Source organism: Tasmannia lanceolata, unplaced genomic scaffold, assembly GCF_043159265.1.
Source record: "Tasmannia lanceolata isolate RefF3 unplaced genomic scaffold, GAP_Taslan_0.1 ptg000003l, whole genome shotgun sequence".
Classification (NCBI taxonomy): Eukaryota; Viridiplantae; Streptophyta; class Magnoliopsida; order Canellales; family Winteraceae; genus Tasmannia; species Tasmannia lanceolata.
In genome coordinates, this window is record NW_027518680.1 from 14,235,820 (window position 1) to 14,257,307 (window position 21,488).

General features: G+C 40.6%; 1 pseudogene across 1 annotated transcript; it reads right to left on the reverse strand.

The window, feature by feature from the left end:
• Positions 1-12,391: 12,391 nt before the first annotated feature.
• On the reverse strand, positions 12,392-16,207 carry LOC143852072 (uncharacterized; annotated as a pseudogene). Its single transcript, XR_013236657.1, has 2 exons — positions 13,820-16,207; positions 12,392-13,141 (listed from the first exon to the last, which is right to left on the reverse strand). The product of XR_013236657.1 is annotated as an uncharacterized LOC143852072 (transcript).
• Between the last annotated feature and the right edge of the window lie 5,281 nt (positions 16,208-21,488).

The following is a 21,488-nucleotide window of genomic DNA, read 5'->3' on the forward strand; positions in this document are numbered from 1 at the left end:
TGACGTGTGAGCCCATTTTCAAGGTTCTGAAGAAGAATTCCTCGAAGAGGTGGAATGAAGAGTGTCAGGAGGCCTTTGAAAAAGTTAAGCAGTGCCTATCCTTACCCCTTGTTCTATCTCCTGTCATTCCAGGCCAGCCGTTGTTGTTGTACTTATCTATCACAGATACAGCGATGGGTTGCATGCTTGCTCAGCAGGATCTTGAGTTTAAGAAAGAAAGGCCCATTTACTACATCAGCAAGAAGATGCTAGAGTATGAATTAAAATACACTGTTTTGGAGAAGACCTGCCTAGCATTAGTTTGGGCAACCCAGAGGCTTAGACATTATCTGCTTTCAAACAAGGTTCTTCTGCTTTCGCGAATGGATCCTCTAAAGTACTTGTTCGAAAACCCGCCCTTACAGGAAGGACTGCAAGGTGGTTGTTGTTACTATTTGAGTTCGACATCACTTATGTCACTCAGAAATCAGTTAAGGGGCGGGTTATAGCTGAGCAATTGGCTGATGCTCCAGTTGAGGAGAATGTTGTTCTGAAAGCCAAATTCCCTGATGAAGAGTTATGGATATTGAAGAAGAGACTCTCAACACCAAGTGGTTAATGTACTTTGATGGAGCCGTAAACAGTCGTGGCCAAGGAGTGGGTGCGGTCTTGGTATCTCCAAAGAAAGAGTACATTCCTATCTCCATCAAGTTGCAGTTCGAGTGTACCAACAACATAGCAGAGTACGAAGCTTGTATTGCCGGACTCAAAGCAGCCCTAGCTTTGCAGATTCAAGATATTGATGTGTTTGGGGATTCTATCCTGATCATTTGCCAGATTAATGGACAATGGAAAACTTGAGAAGATAGATTGATCCCTTATAATATGTATTTGGAATCTCTGGTCCAGAAATTCAGGAGCGTCACATTTACTCACTTGTCAAGGACCAGAAATCATTTTGCTGATGCTTTGGCTACTTTGGCCTCGATGTTAGATATCTCTGCTACAATGGAAGTTCAATCGCTAGCCATCAGACTGCAACAGGCTCCTGCGCACGTGAATGCTATAGAGATTTCAGCTAGATGTCCAGATGGGAAACCTTGGTACACAGATATCAGAAACCTCATTTCAGGCAAGGGCCATCCTCCAGAAGCTTCAAGCAAGGAAAGGAAAACTCTTCAGAAGTTAGCTGCTAATTTCATCATTTGCGGTGTCTGTACAGAAGGTCATTTGATGGCATACAGCTCCTTTGTGTTGATGAAGATAAAGCTCCAGAACTTATTGAGCAGACCCATGAGGGAATTTGTGGGCCTCATATAAATGGGAAAATGTTGTCAAGAAAGATCCTTAGACTCGGATTCTATTGGCCTACAATGGAAGCAGACTGCTTCTCATTTGTGAAGAAATGCCATAAGTGCCAACTTTATGCTAATCTCATTCATGTTCCTCCTTCGGAGTTGTACTCTTTGACTTTATGGTGGCCGTTTTCAGTATGGGAGATTGATATAATTGGGAAGGTTTATCCGAAGTCTTCGAGCGGGCATGAGTACATTCTGGTCGCGATTGACTATTTTATGAAATGGATTGAAGCTGCTTCGTATGCTTCTATAACTTCGAACACAGTTGCGAAGTTCATCCGTGCCAATATAATTTGCAGATATGGAGTACCTCACGAGCTGATTTCAGATAATGGGTCGCATTTCAAGGAGGTGTTACACCTGTGTGGAGAGTTCAAGATAAGGCATCACAAGTCGTCTCCTTATAGGCCGCAGACGAATGAAGCCGTTGAAGCAGCAAATAAGAACATCAAGGTAATCATCAGCAAGATGACAGAAACTTATAAAAATTGGTCGAACAAGCTTCCTTATGCTTTGTGGGCTTGCAGGACATCGATTAGATCCTCAACAGGTGTGACTCCGTATTCTCTGGTGTACGGAATGGAAGCTGTTCTCCCTGTTGAGTTAAGAATTCCCTCCTTGAGAGTGATGATGGAGGCCAACCTACCAGAGTCAGAATGGGCGAAGGCCAGACATGATGAGCTACAGATGATAGATGAGAAGAGGCTGGGAGCCTTGTATCATATCCAGGGATATCAGAGGCGGATTGAGAGAGCTTTCAACAAGAAAGTTCATGTCCGAGATTTGAAGCCTGGAGATCTTGTTTTGAAGTTCTATAGGGTACCGATATTTGACCCAAGAGGAAAGTTCAGGCCAAACTGGTCTGGTCCTTACATTGTTGATGAAGTCCTGCCTGGAAAAGCCGTAAGACTCCTCAATGAAAATGGAGAAAAATTAAATGAACCTACAAACCTGAATCAATTAAAGAAATATTATGCTTAAGTACACCAGGAGGCCATCTTTGGACGATTCGAGCTTCAAGCCAATGTCCCAAATGTTTTAAACCGTTTGTAAACCCTTTGGGCCTAACCTCAAATAGAGACTAGAGAAGTTTGAACACGCTCTTTTGGTTCAAGCTCTCCCGTCGAGTTGTTTTCTTTTAGATTAAGATTTTCAAAAAATCTTATCCTCAGCTAAAAGAGCTTTTTGATTGATTAATGTGCTTGTTTAATTCTTACTGTCGAGTATTTGGTTAGTGTTGCTTTGGTAAAGCTTCAATCTCTAAGAAAAAAAAAGAGTGACTCTTTGAGCGTGGCATTTGGGACTCTCTGAGTGTTACAGACTCTTTAAGTGTCCGCAGTGTGTCCCTACCTAACAAGTTAGGAGTTAGGCATATCTGCGTGGAGGTTTGTATGGATCCATGTTGCATGATGGGCATACAAACCTGGATTTATATGGAACCGTGTTACATCACGGGCATATAAATCTGGGGTCTTGTGAGATAATTTAGCAATTCCTTTGTCGATTTGAGACTCTTTGAGTAGTTGAGACCCTTTGAGTGTTACAGACTCTTCGGGTAGTTGAGAATTTTTGAGTATAAATGTTTTTTGGTGTATTTGAGACTCTTTGAGTAGTTGAGACCCTTTGAGTCTTACAGACTCTTCGGGTAGTTGAGACTTTTTGAGTATAAATGTTTTTTGGTGTATTTGAGACTCTTTGAGTAGTTGAGACCCTTTGAGTCTTACAGACTCTTCGGGTAGTTGAGATTTTTTGAGTATAAATATTTTTTGGTGTATTTGAGACTCTTTGAGTAGTTGAGACCCCTTGAGTGTTACAGACTCTTCGGGTAGTTGAGGCTCTTTGAGTATAAAGGTTTTTGCGTGTATTTGAGACTCTTTGAGTAGTTGAGACCCTTTGAGTGTTACAGACTCTTCGGGTAGTTGAGGCTCTTTTAGTATAAAAGTTTTTGTGTGTATTTGAGACTCTTTGAGTAGTTGAGACCTTTTGAGTATTACAGACTCTTCGGGTAGTTGAGACTTTTTGAGTATAAATATTTTTTTTTGTGTATTTGAGACTCTTTGAGTAGTTGAGACCCTTTGAGTGTTACAGACTTTTCGAGTAGTTGAGGCTCTTTGAGTGTTTGATTTGAGACTCTGTAAGTGTTACAGACTCTTTGAGTGATTGATTTGATATTCTTTGAGGGATTGATTTACATCTGCATTGATAATGGTCTGCATTCTTTGAAGTAATTTCATTGGGTTCGTTTTCTTAAAGCTTTGTTTTAAAAGAGTGTGTTTGTATTTGCTTTAATAGAGTCTTTGCGTATTGGTTTAGATAGAGTCATGAGTATTAGAGAGAGGCTGTCTCATTGAGATGTCGTGATGCCAAGTTAAGGGTCGGTGAGAGGTCTTCACCCTTTTGCTTGCAGTCTTTGATTCTCGTAGGGTTACTTCATTGTGTGCCTCTGTGAATACCATCTTTAGAACCCGAAAATCCAAAATTTTGTTTTGCTTTCGGGTCAGCCAAAATGTGTTGTCTGTTCAGCTTTGGCATTCGCACGTTGCACACGCTCTGTCAAAGAGGGGCATTTGTAGACACCCCATTTTGACTGGACCCTAATAGAGTCGTTAGGATAGAAACCCTATCAAACTAGTGTTTTAATGTCCCAAATTTGTTTCTAGAATAGGTTAGGGTCTTATTTAGGTCCTCATAAAATTTCATCAGAATCCGTCGCGGTTTGCCTAGCAAACAGACGACGTTTGTAGAGTAGTGTAGTGTAGGAATAAGGGTGGCGACTTAGCCAGAAATAGGGGTGCGCTGGAACCTGAAAAGCCAGTTCAAATTTGCTGTGGTGGGCTGTCCAGGGAGATATAGGGGTATGCGGATTAGTGTGTAACTTAATTAGGGGGTGTATTATCCTGAACCAGGGCAATTTCGTAATTTGCGAAGATGCTTTTCTTCCCCTCCAAGTCACCATTAAGCCCTAACCTAGGTTAGTGAGAGACTTAGGACTAGACTTAGAGGAGAATCTTAGGAAGCTTTCTTGAAGCTTCCGAGGTGGTTAGGCTTCCTTTGATCCCAAGCCCTTAAACAAAAAGCTGATTTGAAGAGCTAGGATCAAAAGGAGGAGAAGATATTTTCTCAAAAATATTTTCCCCTGTTTTCTACTTGGGCCCCCCTCTGCTAATATAATAGTTGTTATAAATGGACTAGGGAGGTGCTGTCCCTGGAAAGTGAGGGGTCAATTTATTTTGCTAGGGTTTGTCTTACCCGAGGCCCCCCCATAGAACAAAAGATTGGTCGCAAATGCACTACATATGGCTGTCTAGGTAAGGAGGGGGGGGTGTGAATACATCTTTTCCCTCTTTATATAAAAAGAAAACCCTATTCTCATAAAGGAGGAGGAGGTAGCAGAGAAAAAGAAGAAGAAGGGGGATTTTCCATTTTTCCAGCAGAGAAAGAGAGGGAGAGAGGGATTTTGACTGGCCATCTTCTTCGGCATCATCTCCGGCCGGATCCATCTTTCAACCGCCACTCTACACCACCTTCTTTTTCTTCTTCCACTTCCTCAGCCACCAACACCACCATAACCCATCCACATCCTCCATTTCTCTTACCATCAAACCCATTTTCCTAACCCCAACCCAGCCACCAAGCCCGTCCTTAGGGGACTTGCTCAGTCCAAGTAGAGCTCCCTTCCTTTATATAGTAGACTTTACTAGTCTTTTAAACACCAATAGAAATTAGACCCCTACTAGGAGACATGCTATGTCTCATTAGGCCGTGCTCCTTTGGAAGCGAGCCTCATTTAGAGCCTACTCTCAAGGAGGTTACCTTGATTTTGAAAGATAGTGTACCCATAGGAGGCATGCCTTGCCTCATTTATAGAGTTCTTCTCCAAGTTGTATCCCAACTTGTACTCTTGCTAGTTGGAGACCAACTTGGTCTGTTAGTTGCCTATGTCTTTAATCATTGTTAGGGCAATGAAAGAGTTATCTAGAGCCCTCCATTTTAAGAGACATGATTTGTCTCGCTAGGCAGCTCCCCTCTGGAGGCAAGCCTCATTGTTTAGGGCCTCCCCTTTAGGGAGTTAACCTGGGTTTTAATAGAGAGTCTTTGACTCATTTTGTCTTCTTAATGATATTAGTGGAGAGTCTTGGACCCATTTATCTGTCGGGTAGTAGTATTAGAGAGCCTTTGGCTCATTTGTCTTCTTTAGTGGTTTTCATTAGAGAGTCTTTGACTCATTCATCATTTGGATGATATTGCTAGAGAATCTTTGACTCACTCGTCCTTTAGATAGTGTTATTAGAGAGTCTTTGACTCAGTTGTCTTTAATGGTCTTGCTAGAGAGTCTTTGACTCATTTGTCTTCTTCAGTGGTTTTTACTAGAGAGTCTTTGACTCATTTATCCTTTTTAGTGGTATTATTAGAGAGTCCGTGACTCATTTGTCCTTTTAGGAGTGTTATTAGAGAGTCTTTGACTCATTTACCTTCGCTTTTGATAAGTGTTATTAGTTAGGGGATTCCCCTGTTTAGCCGTAGGGTTTGGCCCTAGGGTTTTGCTTTGTATATTCCCTTAGGTCTTTGACCAAAAGGGTGAAAACTCTTTAAGCTTAAAAAACAATGGAAAAGTTGTAAAATCCAAAAAACATTGAAAACTTTAAAAATGTTAAAAACATTTGAAAACTTTAAAAATGTCAAAAACATTTGAAAAACATTAAAAAACCTTAAATCAGCTAAAGTGTTGAGTTTTATAGCGTATTAGGAGAGTTCGTTTTGAACTACGTTGGCTTGATCCTCTTCCACGAGGTACGTAGTGCAGCTTGGGATCTGTATCCCAAGTCCAGCCAAACTTTTGTAAATAGCATTTTAAACCTTTTTGGATAAACAACTTTATAGCTTTGATTTCAAAAAGATCTTCCTCTAGAGTTAGGACTTTGTCCTAGATAGAGAGTTTTTAGAGTTAGGGGTTTGTCCCTGATGTATTGTTTGTTTGTTGTGTGCTTGTTTTAGAGTTAGGGGTTTGTCCTAGAGTTATAGGAACGCTTCCGTCCGGTTAGTTGGCGATCCACATCGCCGACTGATGACTAGAATAGGATGCGTTAGTCCACCATTTGTTTTCCTTAGGGCACATAGCCTAGTTACACATAGGTTGTAGGAACCGCCTGCATTAGCTTAGGGCTAAACCTGCATTTAGTTAGGGCATATAGGGTATCCTAAAATCTACAATTCACTGGAATTTAAATAATCGCTCAAGAAGCTTTAATAACTAGTCCGGTCTTTTAGATCGAATCTCGAATAGAGGTCTAGGTGTCTTAGGCATCCTAGCTTAGAATAGCTGTGAAGAACAACGTTGCTCTGATTCTCGTGGAGGTGGGGATACGTAGGCTTCTTTGGATGAACATCAGACCATCCAAGAACTCGGGCTAAATCGTTTAGAGTTTAGGATTTGTTGTGTTGTCGTGATTCATATTTTGTTGTGTTCTTTTACTTTCATGCTCATACCTTATACCTTTAGCTGTAGCATGCATGCGTTTGTCCACCAGAACTTAGACACCAGTTAGGTATGCCACTCATAACCTAGCGATGCAGGGGTGACACATCTCTTTCATTTATGCTGTGTTTACTTATTATTTCATCCCCGAGTCATGCATGATTAGTTAGACGTCCACTCGGGGATATTTGTTCCCATTTCACATGATTTTCGCCCAAAACTCTTCGAGGTTAATAATAAATGGCATAAGAGACCTAGTGCTTGCACTCGGACGAATTGGGGGTGCTCCTCGGACCTTCCCCATTCGTAATCAGGCACGGACCTTTTGTATCTCCGGTTATCCGTTGCAGACAGAGATTTGTTTTGGTTCCATGGCGTATCCATGGATGGCGACTCTGAGATTATTTTAGGTATATTTTGGTTCGAGGATTTATCCTTGGATCAAGATATATCTCTTTCATTTTTGTATCACCACTCATGCTATGCTGTGAGGGTGGCAACCATTTCGAGAGTTCTTTGGCAGAGCTCTCCTTCTCGTTGTGGAGATCTCAGAGGATTGCAAGGGGATTTTGCGTCCCTCGTCGCACTCGTCCTTTAAGGATCGGGGTCCACAAAAACCAATTACACCGACACTCTAGTTTTCTAGAACACTACAATAAAAGCATGACTTTATGTGGGCCCCACTAGTAACCACGTTTGAATTAAACTTTCCAACAGGAATTTGGCCAGAGAAGTTATTGGAGGAGAGATCAAGGTAGTTCCGGTAGATGTCCGATGGAATCTCTCAAACGCACTACAAGAAAATGGGTTATTACTGGCGCCCCAATTTTTCTCCTTCCCGCTCGTGCCTCTCGTTTCTCTCCTTCTCGCCTCTGGTTTTCCCTATCATTTTCCCGTATTTTTTCTGGTCATCTCTCCAGCACTAGATTCCGCCGGACATCTCTCATATGCAAGACATCTTCTCTTTCTGGCTGGAGAAGTAATGTTTTCAAATTAGGGTTTGAAGGAGAAAAGTAGCGTAGCTGGAAGCACGAAGAACAAGTCAAGGTTGATTAATTTCAACACCGATCGGAATAAACCTTCGAATCCACGAAGGGGCTCTTTGAATCCACGAAGAATGAAGTTTTCTTCTAAGGAGTAAAACCAAAAGGGATTTGCAAGCATCCATCGCATAAGGCTTTTCGCGGCTGGTCTGTTGCATGTCAGACCAACCACCAAGTGAATGAAGACAACAGCTTTTGTCTCCATTTACAAGGTGCCTGGTCTGACATGCAACAGACCAGCCGCGAAAAGCCTTTTGTGATGGACGCTAGCATTTCCCAAATCAAAATACTTTATTTGAGAAATAGTAATAGTCAATCATGCAACAACCCATGCACGTTAGGTTATAAAGCATCAGTACTTTTCCCATTCTAACTAAAACTATACCTAAGCCTTAGATTTAATCCGATGGCTATTATTAAATTCCTACACTAATAATTAACAATAAACAAACAAGGACTCTATTCTAAATGAAGTTCCAATCCTATACGTATTCCTATACCACACAGTCTTACTTGATTAAATTCCTAAACGTAACCCTCCCCTAAAATCTAGAAACATCAACCATTCCAAATATATCAAAAGTCTTTTTCACAAAGCAAAAGAAATAAAGAAACGTAATACCAATGCTCCCGCTTCAGGGGGAGTGTTGAGATGGTATTTTGGTCTCATATATTGTAATTAGGATTAGCATATATATACTCTCGCCTTTATGAAATGGTTCTCTCTTTCTCCCCATTGGCATAATCAAATGTACTGCAGAGGGGGTGAAAATATCATCACCCTAAAAAATTAAAGTAAAAGTATTTTCAATATGATCTAGAAAAATATCTACAATCATCTAGAGTATGTTCATTTTTATAAGAGTTTTTATGTCTTTTTGCAATTCGATTGAAGTCTCCAAAGTCCTCCTGATCTAGGACCAGGAAGAGAAATAGAAGAATAGGGGAAGAAAAGACGAAAATAACCAGAAGAAGAGACGAAATTAGGGAGAAGTAGAAGAATAGAAGAAGAGAAGTAGAAGAAGAGAGGGAAGGATAGAAATCTGGGGGAGAAGCTATAAATCAATTGTATTAATCATCAAAATTAACAATAAAGCTGTAAAGAAGCCTATATATAGGCAAATAAACAACCTAAGAGATAGAAACCTAATAAAATAAGAATTCTTAAAAGAGTAAACTTCCTAATTCTAAATAACATGGAAAATAAAAGCCTAAAAACTAAATAACATGGAAAATAAATATTAGAAACTAAATAATACGAAAATAAATCCTAATATCTGCATCATTCTCCTCCGCTTGAAAAAGAACTCGCCCTCGAGTTCTAGTCCACCTAGGTCGAAGATGTAAACAATCCACTTAAGTAGTAGAACGCGTAATCCGGCGGAAGCAATCACGGAGTCTAACGATCGAGACAATCGGGAGAAGCATCTGCAAGGTCGACAGAAGAAGAGGGAAGAAAGTGCCCATGTAGACTCATGCGAACAAATTCTGCACTGGAGTAGTAAACTAGATGGGAAGCTCGCAACATACTCCTCCTGGATCGGCAAAACAACTATGTGCAATATCAATCCATTATCTGCATCAAGATGGTCATCTTGTGCACTGAAATCGGCGGGCTCGACCTCCATAATCATCTCGATCGGGCATCTACTGGAGAAACAATGCTATCAGTGTGCTCTGTAATGATATGGAATCGGCATCCCCAATGACTAGCTTATGCTGTGTATGCTCTGGTAATGCCTCAATGATCTGGTCACTCGGCTCGGACTCAGGCAATGGATCAGCCTCATGTGGATCTGCCACAATATCTGCCTCAGAAGAATGAAGCTGGCTCGTTGGATGCTCGGCAATCGGTGCGGCAGAAATCCCAGAATCGTGATGCCTAATGATGTCGACCTCAGAAAGCAACAGAGTCTCTAGCTCTGGATCGTCCATCTCAGATTCTAAATCTGAATCTGATGGAATCAAAGGCTCAACATCGATGATCTCATAAATACTAGCATCGAGCTCCGTAAGAATATCATTAACAAGTGGTACGGGGGAAGTAATAAAGTGGCTCGGCAAATTTGACGCTCGCATGCAACGCTCCAAATATTTGTGTCCTGCTTCAATTTTGGCTTCTCGTCCACGACGGGCGGCCGCTTTTCGTTCACGGCGAGCTGCCTCCTCGTGTTCTATCCTCTGCTTGTATTGATAAAGAGCTACTTTCGCATAAGTGTAAAGAAACTCCTCATAAACCTCCTCCCATCGATGGATTGATGGAATGGAAGTTCGCCTAAGCGACGACGCTTCGCTTCCAAGTGTTTCAAATAACCTTGAGCTTGTCCTCTCACTGTTTTTTTGAGTCGGTATTGGATCTCAAATCGGATGAGTGAAAGCTTATGATCGGAAGAAGGAGCGCGATCAATGGCTGAGATGGCTCATGAAACTGTGCTGAAGACTGCTGGCCGCTGCTGAAAATAGGTTGGATGTGCTCGAAAAATTGTCACGAACAACTTTCGTGTTGAGGTCGAGGGCCAATTTTGAGCAGAAATACCCGAGTGAAGAGAGAGAAAACGAGATGGGAGAGGAGAGAGAGAGTCTAAAGTGAGATCTGATTTGTTCTTTTTGTCTGTTTTTTTTTTCACTTGGCAGAATCTGTATGTGAGAATAACAGTAAAATAGGGGGGGTGCCTCGGGTAAAACAGTGCCGGTTAATCAGTCCACAAATATTGTAAGTGGGGGTGCCTAGGGGAAGAAGGGGGTGCTAATAATAGGCCTTGTTTTTTTTTTATATATAATGTTTGAAGTGGTCGATAAGTGGTCGCGTGACCAACTTACAAACACAAAAGTTACCGATTGCTTTCTGTGACCTCTTACAATATGTAACCTTTTACACTATGTTATCAGGTCAATACAAAACTAGTGAAGGGGAATACCTTAACCCTAGTGACTGGCGACTGTAGGTCACTAAAAGGTGTTAAGTTGCCATAAAGATAGAAATCCTGGGCCGCCTCCTTCCTCACGAAGATGGTAATAGAAGTATCCTTCTTTAGCACGAAGCTTTCTTCAGTTGTGGCGCTGGAAAATAAAGAAATCAGCGAGAGCGGCACCGACTTTGGCGAGAGACACGATAGATGCAGCAATGAAGAAGACAGGGCTAGTGGTTGGGTTGTTGCATGTGCTGGAAACAGGGCTGGTGGTTGAGTGAACGAAGAGATGGTCTGAGATGGGTTTTAAGGGCTGAAATTTGATGATATATGGGTTGCAAGGGGCTGTTAGGGAGGATGTTTCTGCAGGTTTTTTAAGGGGCTGATTGGAAAAAGGAGGGCTGAGTTTAAAAGAGGGTTTGATGAATGAAGAATTAGCTCGAATTTTTGGTTGACGATGGCTGAGATAAAGGGAGGGTTATCAGATCGATCAAGGGGCAGATGGGTGTAGAGTGTACGGCTACAGTTTAGGGGTAGGGTTAGAGTTTTGGAAAACTATTCGTGTAGCAGATTTTATGGGATAGGCAAGATGTTTGTTGAAATTCCTCAAAGGGTTTGGAACCAAAGGATAGGTGGCTGCTTGCGATGATCTTGTGGTGGTTTTGCAGAAGGACGCTAATCTACTAGAACACAGATTTGGAGGCAAGCTTTGTCCAACTTCTCGAACCTGCAATTTTGGAGCTCTCCGGCAATACTTGTAGCAATGGAAAATTGATGAAAGTGCAGACCTTGGATCTTTGGCTCTGATACCAAATTGATGTAGGACCGGGAAGAGAAATAGAAGAATAGGGGAAGAAGAGACGAAAATAACAAGAAGAAGAGACGAAATTAGGAAGAAGTAGAAGAAGAGAAGTAGAAGAAGAGAGGAAATGATAGAAATATGGGGGAGAAGCTATCAATCAATTGTATTAATCATCAAAATTAACAATAAAGCTGTAAAGAGGCCTATATATAGGCAAATAAACAACCTAAGAGATAGAAACCAACTAAAATAAGAATTCCTAAAAGAGTAAGCTTCCTAATTTTAAATAACATGAAAAATAAAAGCCTAAAAACTAAATAACATGAAAAATAAATACTAGAAACTAAATAATACAAAAATAAATCTTAACATCTGCATCACCTCCTTGATCGTTGGTCACCATTAGCATTAGTGCCAATTCGCAGCTATGGTTGGAACTTGTTTGGATGAAAAAAATTACCAGAATGAAGGAATAGCTTTGGAAAAAGATAAGACTCAAATTCAAACTCTCCTCTATCTTTTTTTTATTTTTTTGAGAAAAATCGTTTCTTTGCTTGAAAGAATCGAGGGTGTTCGAGCATTCATGCGTGTAATGGGGTGCCTCCCTTGATAAACCTAAAGATTATCAACTCGGTCCAGAACTAAGGGGATGGGCCCGAGGGTGGAGGTCGTTGCCCGTCACCCTTATAGTAGAACACTACGCTGATCATAACTCACCCACATAATGCAAGACAACACAGTCAATATTGTGCTCACACATCATCTTAGTCTAGAAATTTTCCACATCCTCCTTCCAAACATACAAATCAGCCATTACAAATTGGGTCATGTTATTGTATTTTCCATCAGGAAATTATTACCTTTTATTATTATACCATAACATTTTGTACTTAAAATTTCTAGATTCAAACAAACATTTAAGAAGAAAACTTGTCTCATGACACAGCCCTCTCCATCTCTAAGATCCCCGCCTCTACACCAACTTGATCGGTACTCGTTGAGGATACAATAGACCCAAGTTCCGCATGAACATAGTCATGAGGGGCTGCACCCACCTAGAAATCATAGCATTTCAAAAGTAACACGATTGAACCTAATAAGGACAATCAATCCATAGTGCATCACACTTTAGATGCAATATCATCATCATTATTATCAACCTTAGACGATCTTCAACTTCCCTTGTTGACAAAGAGCGAACTTGTACTATGGAAGGGAGCTATGTCAAACTCACTGTTGCCTTCTTACTTCCATAAGCCTTGGAGGAGAACATCGGAGTAGGATTTGCAACACTTCCTTCATGCTCGGCCTAGTAGAAGGCAATGTGCCCGTGCACATTAGCCCAACTTTCAGGACCGTGTTCATCGCGTCCAAGTGACAAATTTCCCTAATCTCCTCATCGAGGACACCGGTGATGGAGTCGCTCTCTTGGAAGTGATGCCATACCCATTCAGCGAGGCAGGTATTCTCACCATCCCCATTGTTGGCTTCCCTTCCCGTCACCAACTCCAGTGAGACTACCCCAAAGCTATAAACATCAGCCTTCTCGCCCACTTGCCTTGTGTAGCTGTTCTCTGAAATTCAAAACACAAAGATACGTATATCACTTACAGGACAAGTCCAGCAAAACTATAAATGCAGTTTATGAGATCTATTTGCAAGATAAACTTGTCCAAATGAACGGAAAGGATCATGAACTTAGGATCATTACTCCGATGGGGCATCACAGATGACCCAGTGAGTTGAGGTCGTGCCAAATGGAAAAATTGAGGCAGGCAAAAATCAACAGCTTAATACAGGTCAAAATGTGGCCAAAGCAAATCCTACGAGTCAAAATGAGGCCAAAGCAAATCCTAGTCGACTCAGACAACGCAGTCGAGTACTCAGTTGACACGGTCGTAACTCGAGAGAGGCAAAGGAGTTTTAATTAACTTGTAGGGTAAAACCCAAAATCAGACAAGAAAAAGATCACAGCAAAAAATGAGTACTTGAGTCCACAATGATGCAGGGAAGTTTTTGAAACTATATTTCCTTCACATCATGATTGATCAAAGGTCTTGAATCATTAGATGAAAAATAGTTGAAAGTAATATAAATTTTACGCCCATATTTCCACTTAAAATGGGAGTAAAATTTCTTTTACACCGATTTTTATGTCTCAAAAGAAACCGAACCTAACAAAAACAATCGTTCCAAAAGTTTTCTCATAGTTTATAGAGATGATTTAAAGTTCTTAAGATTACTAGTCTCACCTGGGGCAATATAACCGAAAGAGCCAGCAACGACCGACATGGTATCGGGTTCGCCATGTCTCACCAGCATCCTGGCGAGCCCGAAATCGGCGATCCTCGCCTTGAACTCTGAATCCAATAGAATATTGCTCGACCTCACGTCCCAATGAACGATCGGAGGAGTGCACGAGTGGTGCATGTAGCACAACCCTTGAGCAGCTCCGATCGCAATCTGGAGCCTCGTGGGCCAATCCAACGGTCTGATTTGCTCCGAACCCGATAACATCGAACCGTTATTCTTGCTATGAAGCCAACGGTCTAAACCACCGTTCTCCATGTACTCATAAACGAGAAGCTTCGAATCCGCTCTGGAAATACAACACAACAATTTCACAATATTTGAGTGCCGAATTCTCCCCAAAATCTCAACCTCCGCTTGAAATTCCTTCTCCAACTTCAAGTTCAAATTTCGGTTATTCCAAATCTTCTTTACCGTAACCATCTCACGTGAACGATTTTCGAGGGCAATTCGGTAAACTTTCCCGGACCCACCACTGCCTATCAAGTTCTCTTCGGTCAAACCTCGCAATATGTTTGACTAGTTGAAATCCAAACGGTGGAAATATGAGACTTTCCACGTGTCAAGATCCTTGCGGTGCTTTCTACGCCGGTAATGTTTTACCGCCAAGAAGGAAATTCCTATGACCACGACCAGAGAAATTAACCCGGAGAGGACGAGAATCACAACGAGAAATCGAAGCGATATTTTGCTCGTGCTTTCCGAAGAGCAGGAGCGGAGATTTACGTAGGGGTTAAATGCGCACAGGCCAGAGTTATTGAGGAAGCTGCTATGGTACGCAGGGTTATCAAACTCGGTCGGGATTTGGCCGGTGAGCTGGTTGGATGAGAGGTTCAGATAGGCGAGTGTACGGTAGCCGAGTTCAGGCGGGATTTCGCCAGAGAGTTGGTTATATGCCAAGTCGAGGTAGTAGAGGTTGTGTACTAATCCTAACCCCGGCGGGATTCTCCCGGATAAGTGGTTGTTCCTGAGCTCCAGACTACTGAGAGATTTCCATGAATAGACCTCTGATGGAATTTGGCCGGAAAGTTGGTTTCCAAAGAGCCTGAGTGTCTGGAGATTAGAGAGGGCCGTCAAACTGCGAGGTATCTCGCCGGATAATTGATTATTGTAAAGGAACAAAGTTGTCATGTTCTGCAATTTTCCAAAATCTTCCGGTATGGTTCCATTCAGCTGGTTCATGGAGATATCAATGTGTCTCAGATTCAAAGAGTCCACCAATTGGGGGATTTCTCCCGACAATCTGTTGTCATAGAGATACACAAACATCAGTTTCTTGAGCTGAAACAAGCCACTCGGGATTTTCCCACTCAACTGATTTATTGAAAGATCCAGCTGTTCCAGTTCCGTCAAGTTCTCAAAAGATTCCGGAATTTCTCCTATCAAATTTAAGCTTCTCATCCAGAGGAACTTCAGTTTCTTCAACCTACCGAATTCCGGCGGGATTCTCACCGCCGTGAACGGATTATCGGCCAACCATAGATTTTCGAGATTTGCGAGGTTACTAATTTCTGCCAGCAGTGAGCCATTGAGCTCGTTATAGTGGAGGTAGAGATCAACGAGCTTCGTTAAACCGCCTATCCCAGCTGGAATTTGGCCAGAAAAGTTATTGCTGGAGAGATCAAGGTAGTTCAGAGTAGAGATCCGGTAGATGTCAGGTGGAATCTCTCCGACGAAGATGTTCTGAGAAAGATCTAAGTTTTCGAGATTTGTGCAGTTGTAGAGAGAAGTAGGAAAATTCTCAGAAAAATAATTCCAAGAGAGGTCGATTTTGGTGAGATTTTTGAGGTTACAGAGAGTGGTGGGGAATTTTCCCGTGATGTTGAAGTCGGAGAGTGAAATTCCGGCGACGTAGTCGCCAACACAGATGATTCCCGGCCAGTTGCAGTGAGGCCCGTTTGAGGTGTCCCATGAGAGGAGAGCCGAAGGATTTGCCCAGTCTTGTTTGATTTTAAGTAGGATTTGCTGCTCCTCTGAAGCTTCTGTTCCTACTTGAGATTTTCCCTGAAAGGGCAAGGAGAGGAAGAGGAGAAGGAACGTTAGATAGGTTAAAGGAAAGGGTATTTTCGACATTTGATACACTAAAAGAAGAGTATCTCCTCCTCCAGTCCTACTTCCTTATCGTTCGGAGGCCGAGAAGAAAGCAGTGGTTTGAAATAAAAATCTTTGGCCTATAACAACGAAGTCTTCTTGTTACTGACTCGGAGTCGTTCCTTAGAGATTCTCATCACTAGCGAAGGTGACCGAGAACAGCGTTGTGGAAATCTGCACATAAAACAAAAACTGTCACTAAGGGCTAAGGCCGTGTCCGGGGGATTTTATTTTTCTTCATAAATTAGTGTCTACAATTGCGCCTGTACGACCCAAGATAGCCTTTCATCCCCCAAAATATCATTTCCATAGGAAGATCCTAGCCCTCCGATCTATAGAGGATCATCCAGTTTGATAGAGAGGTTTACTAGTGTTGTACCTGTTGTAGACCTTCCCAAAGGAAGGATAGATTTATATCCAATGTGTGACCTCGGGAAGAGACCCACTTCTTCACTTCCACGGATATGGCAACCATTCTTGCAAAGTGAACTTCTCTTTAGCTATATTTGCCCCCTTTTTTCTTCCTTCCTTGGTACACACCCAGCTGTGTATTTATGATTTCCTTTTTACACTACAAGAGGGTGTCCAGGAGAAGGCAAAGAGAAAGGTGACGAACGAAACTTGGCTGAGGTCGGGGTCTGAAGAACTTTCCTCCCTCAGACCCCTTGCTAAATAGTCTAATAGCATGGGGTGTGGAAATATCAATTACTTCTGAAAATAAAAAGTAAGCATGGAATTGATATTTCCACACCCCCACACTCTTTGCTATTATAGGGGGTCTGAAGAAAGTTCCTCGGACCCCCCGACCTAAGCCAAGTTTCGTTCGTCACCTTTCCCACAAAAGTAAAATTCTTTATTAGCTAAAAATGGAGCGGTATATTTGCCTCTCATTCTTCCCTGCGACACACCAACCGGTGTATTTATAACTTCTCTTCTTACTCTTCAAGGGGGTTTCTAGTAACATAAAAGGAGAAGGATATAAAAATTAAAGATTATGAAACACATTTTCTTGTTTGGGCCAGAACGCATGACCTTACATTACAGTTTTAATAAATAGGCCCATAATGCCTCCCCATGTCATTTCTCAAGACTTCCCCAATGCCGGCTGGATTCGGATTTCCCAAACTAGAACTGTCAAATTTTAGTTTTAGGAAGCCCGGAGGAGGAGGCTCCCATACTTGAACCACCTGTTGTTTAGCTCCACACTGAAACAATATTCTCTCCACCCTTCCCAAAGATCATAATTGTCATAATTGGATACAAATCTAACGTAGGGAAGTATCTTAATCCATGCTATAGTTAATGCCATTGCTTTGATGAAGAGAGATGATGGGCTTTTAGACACCCCTTTGAGGATTCTTGCGTTTCTTTCTTTCCAAAGAACCCACAAAATTGAAACAAAGGACATGTTCCAAAGAATTCTTCATTTTTTCTTCCATGGAACATGATACCATGCTAGGAAAAGATCCATGAGGCTAGGTGAAAACACCCATTCTATCCTAAATCTACATAAAAGCTTGCCCCAAACGACCCCGGCGGTTTTAGAATGCAAAAACAAGCGATCTACTGATTCCCATCTTCAATACATAATGCGCAATGATCTACTATGAGAATCTTTCTTTTTCTCAAGAAATCCACCGTTTGAATCCTTCCCAACAAAGCCACCCAAGAGAAAATACTAACTCTTGGAGGAGCCTGGAATGACCACACTCTAGCTATCTTGGAAGATGCAGGGCTAGCCAGTAGATTTTGGTAAAAAGATTTGACGGAGAACTCGCTTGAAGAATCCCAAATCCATACCCTTTTGTCTGTTCTGTTCTGACTAATATAAACATCCGTCAACAATTGCAACAAGCTGGCAATAGACGCAAATTCCCTTTCAAAGAAATTCCTTCGAAAGTGAGGCTTCCATACCACCCTTCCGTTCTCTCTTCCCATGTTCTCTTTGATGAAACAATTCTTTGACAAAGTGATGGCAAATAAGTACGGAAACAACTCCTGAAGAGGCTGATGATCAGAACACCATTTATCCATCCAAAACCGAATCCTATCCTCTGAATATACTCTATACTTATGCTGAGAGTGAACTGGGGATTGCAACGCATGATATCTTTCCAAATTGTCATTCCTGGGGATTGCAACGCATGATAATTAGATCAGTTGTATTCGAGGATGATCATGACTGATTTAATATGGCCTGCACATGATTTGGTATAAATTTATTCTCCTACTGAACAGGCCCTTTGGGGGAAGTTTAACCATTGACTGTTTGTAGCTTTGATATGATGAACAATATCTCTATTAAGATGGAGACATAATCTACTTTGTTGGCTGGTAATAACCATCGGATTAACAATTAATGCATCAAACCATATTCAGGGCGATGACCATCCATGACATTGGTTGTATTCCTGAATTTTATATTTTATTAAAAATTTGACCCAAATTAGTCCTTCGTTAAGTGGTCAAAGCCTAATAATAGAATAGATTTCTGGTGATCTTATGCATGTTAAAATTGCATCAGCACTTCAATGTCATGGGGATGGGCCACACTAGCACAATCAGGTTCGTTGATGTAGTGGGCCACCAAAAATAGACGCCACAAATATTCTCAAATTGAAGGGTTTATGATCATCCAACAACCCTCATTTTTTGGGCACGACCTATCCATGATGAGGCCAGAAAATGAATGGTTTATGATCAACAAACAGTCCTCATTTTTGGGGCACAATGTATCTAGGATGGGGCCAGAAAAATGAATGGTTTAGATCATCCATTCATACGATCCTTTCTGCGCTACACAAGCACCGCAACTCTGCTTTTTGAAATTCTTTTCTCTGGGAACTAGGAAGTGTTCATAGGAAGTGTCAGTTGTATTCGGCATTGTTTAGTAGTAAGGAGTTAATTTTTTTGTGTAGTGATTTGGTATAATTAGTTGTTTAGTAGTAATGAGTTTGTTAATTTATGATTACATGTGTTCTCTTTTGTTTCTTTGTTTATCTCCCGCTGCCACTCAGTTCTAGTCACTGCACCTTTTGCCTTACACGGGTTATCAGCTTCTGCCCATTATACGTATCAGTTTACAAAATCTAGACCTTCCATGTAACATGGGCCACAGTGAATGAATCACACATTGAATGGGGTGCTATTAAAAAAATTGGGCAGTGCACATTGAATGGGCAAAATTCCTATTGATCATATAGATAGAAACTAGCATTGTTTTATCAGAGCAGCTATGGATGAGGTCCAAAGCCCAACAGTATGGATCTTCTACTTATGTACCACATGTACAGTTTAAAAAATAATTTAAAAAAATAATGCCCCATGGATCCAGGTGTGGTCAATTCATGATGAATGTTCATGTTAGTTAGCATTAGGTTAATTTTTTAATGAACTATGTAGAAAGTAACCTGTCTACATATCATTTTGAGAAAGGACCTCCTTCCTTTTGTCTTTGAATTGTTAGTGTATGCACATATCCATGCTTTCAGAGAATAGTTAGTCAAGATGATATTTTCCTTGATTATTCATGTTTCTGTTATATATATGGGACTTCATCTTCTGTATAACCACATGGCACTACCATCTTTTGATAATTGCACTAAAGCCCATCTTGTCTTCTATTATTTAAACGGTGTCCAGAGTTATTACAGTGATCCCCAGTCCCCAACAAGCTCTCAGAATCCAATTTAAAAAGAAAAGACAAACTGAGTTTGTGCGATTATTAAAACATAGTACTGCATTTGAGGTATTATCATGTATAGAATGTTTCTATTGCAAGAAATGTTGTTTTTTCATTTTTTGATAAATTTATAGTCATTGTATGTGTAATTTGACATTGCAGACTTATTTATGATAGGAGAATATACTGTTAGAATCCAGATACATCAATTTTTTTCACCACACTATCCTGATGGCACAACGACATCTTCTTCCGGTATCCTTCCATTAACTTTTAAGCTTATGATAATCATGATTTTTTTTTCAAAAAAGAAGATGTGATAATCGTGATATATAAATTTCAATGGGATTTGGCCCCTCTGATAATTTTTTAAAATAATTAATTTCAGTAATACTGCATATTATGTCAAAAAAAAATTTGATTGTGTATAGTGGATCAGTCTCTCATAAATATGTATTACACACGAGTTTGACACCCATTCCGAAGTGTCAAAGAAGCAGCTGAATATGCACACCATAGAGGATTGTGTATTGTGTAATGACCAATACTGTTTCGTTACTGTTTAACAAAAAAATTATAATAGTGTATTACATTTTTTTTACCTAATTGAGCTTTTCACAATTTTTTACCTAATTGTGTATTACATAATGTAAATGTATTCCATGCTCAAGATGGAAGTGTAAATCAGCCTAGCACTAGCTCTCAGAGCATGTGCTATCCAAGTGGGTGAGGACAGTGAGACCCAATTAAGTAGAGAAATATTGCTTTTACGGCCATCATGACCAACCGTTCATTTCCCAGTAAACGTAGTTTTGGATTGAGAGGACTACTCAGATGTGTCATGAATTAGTAGGGGCTTAGAAAGAAGTGGCTATATTTTTTATAAGCTTCTTCTGATCTAGATTTACTTTCACATAATATAATCCACTTATTTCAATATTTCAGTTCGCCAAGTATATGATTGTATTCGGATGTATTCCTTTCGAGCACATAATAGTATTCATGAGATTTCTACAAACAACCATTAAGCTAGATATGGAAATGCATATTGCACTATTTTAATCATCGGTGTTAAAAGATAACTTAAGTTGTATGAATCTGAACAGAATATGTAAATTTATATGGCTATGCTCCCGTTTGGTATGGTTTGGCCTTCTTTGTGTTGCTTTCAATCTTAAGTTTTTGAGGTCTTTCGTATGGTTTGGGTTTGAGTAACATCATTTAGGGTCAATGAACGTTACTTATCCCTTAGATTTTGGTTCCTGTTTACCGCATATGGAGCCTCTAACTTATCGCAATGGGTAGCTCTGTTTCTTATCCCATGATCTATATTTTACCATTTTCACATAATTGTTACTTGATGTCTCTTCTTTGATATGTGATGTTCATTTCATGTCAGGTGACTCCCATTACAACGATTACTTCAAGGGGTGGGCGGAACTCTTTCCCCTTTCATAGTTTAAAGGTTGTGACAACAGAGCAAGTAGACTCTACTTTTTCTGCTCATTTATGTAACCATCCTTTGTCTTTATTTTTGTATTAATTAATTTTTAAATTGCTGCAGGTTGCATAGTTTTGGAAGTTTCTTATATAGTTCAATCGTCAGAAAAGATAAGCCACTTTGTACACAGGTTTGTTGTATTCTTCAGAGCTGTTGGTAGTATTCCTGATGAACTTCTGTTATCATATGATATGGAAGAACATAATGATTTGCTTTGCCGATCATGAAATCAAATACCAAAATATGAAATATAAGAGCACTAAGACTAATGTGGTTTTTTATGTGCTTGTGATTTTTGCTAAGCAACATGGTTCATTAATCTGCAAATGTAGACAAC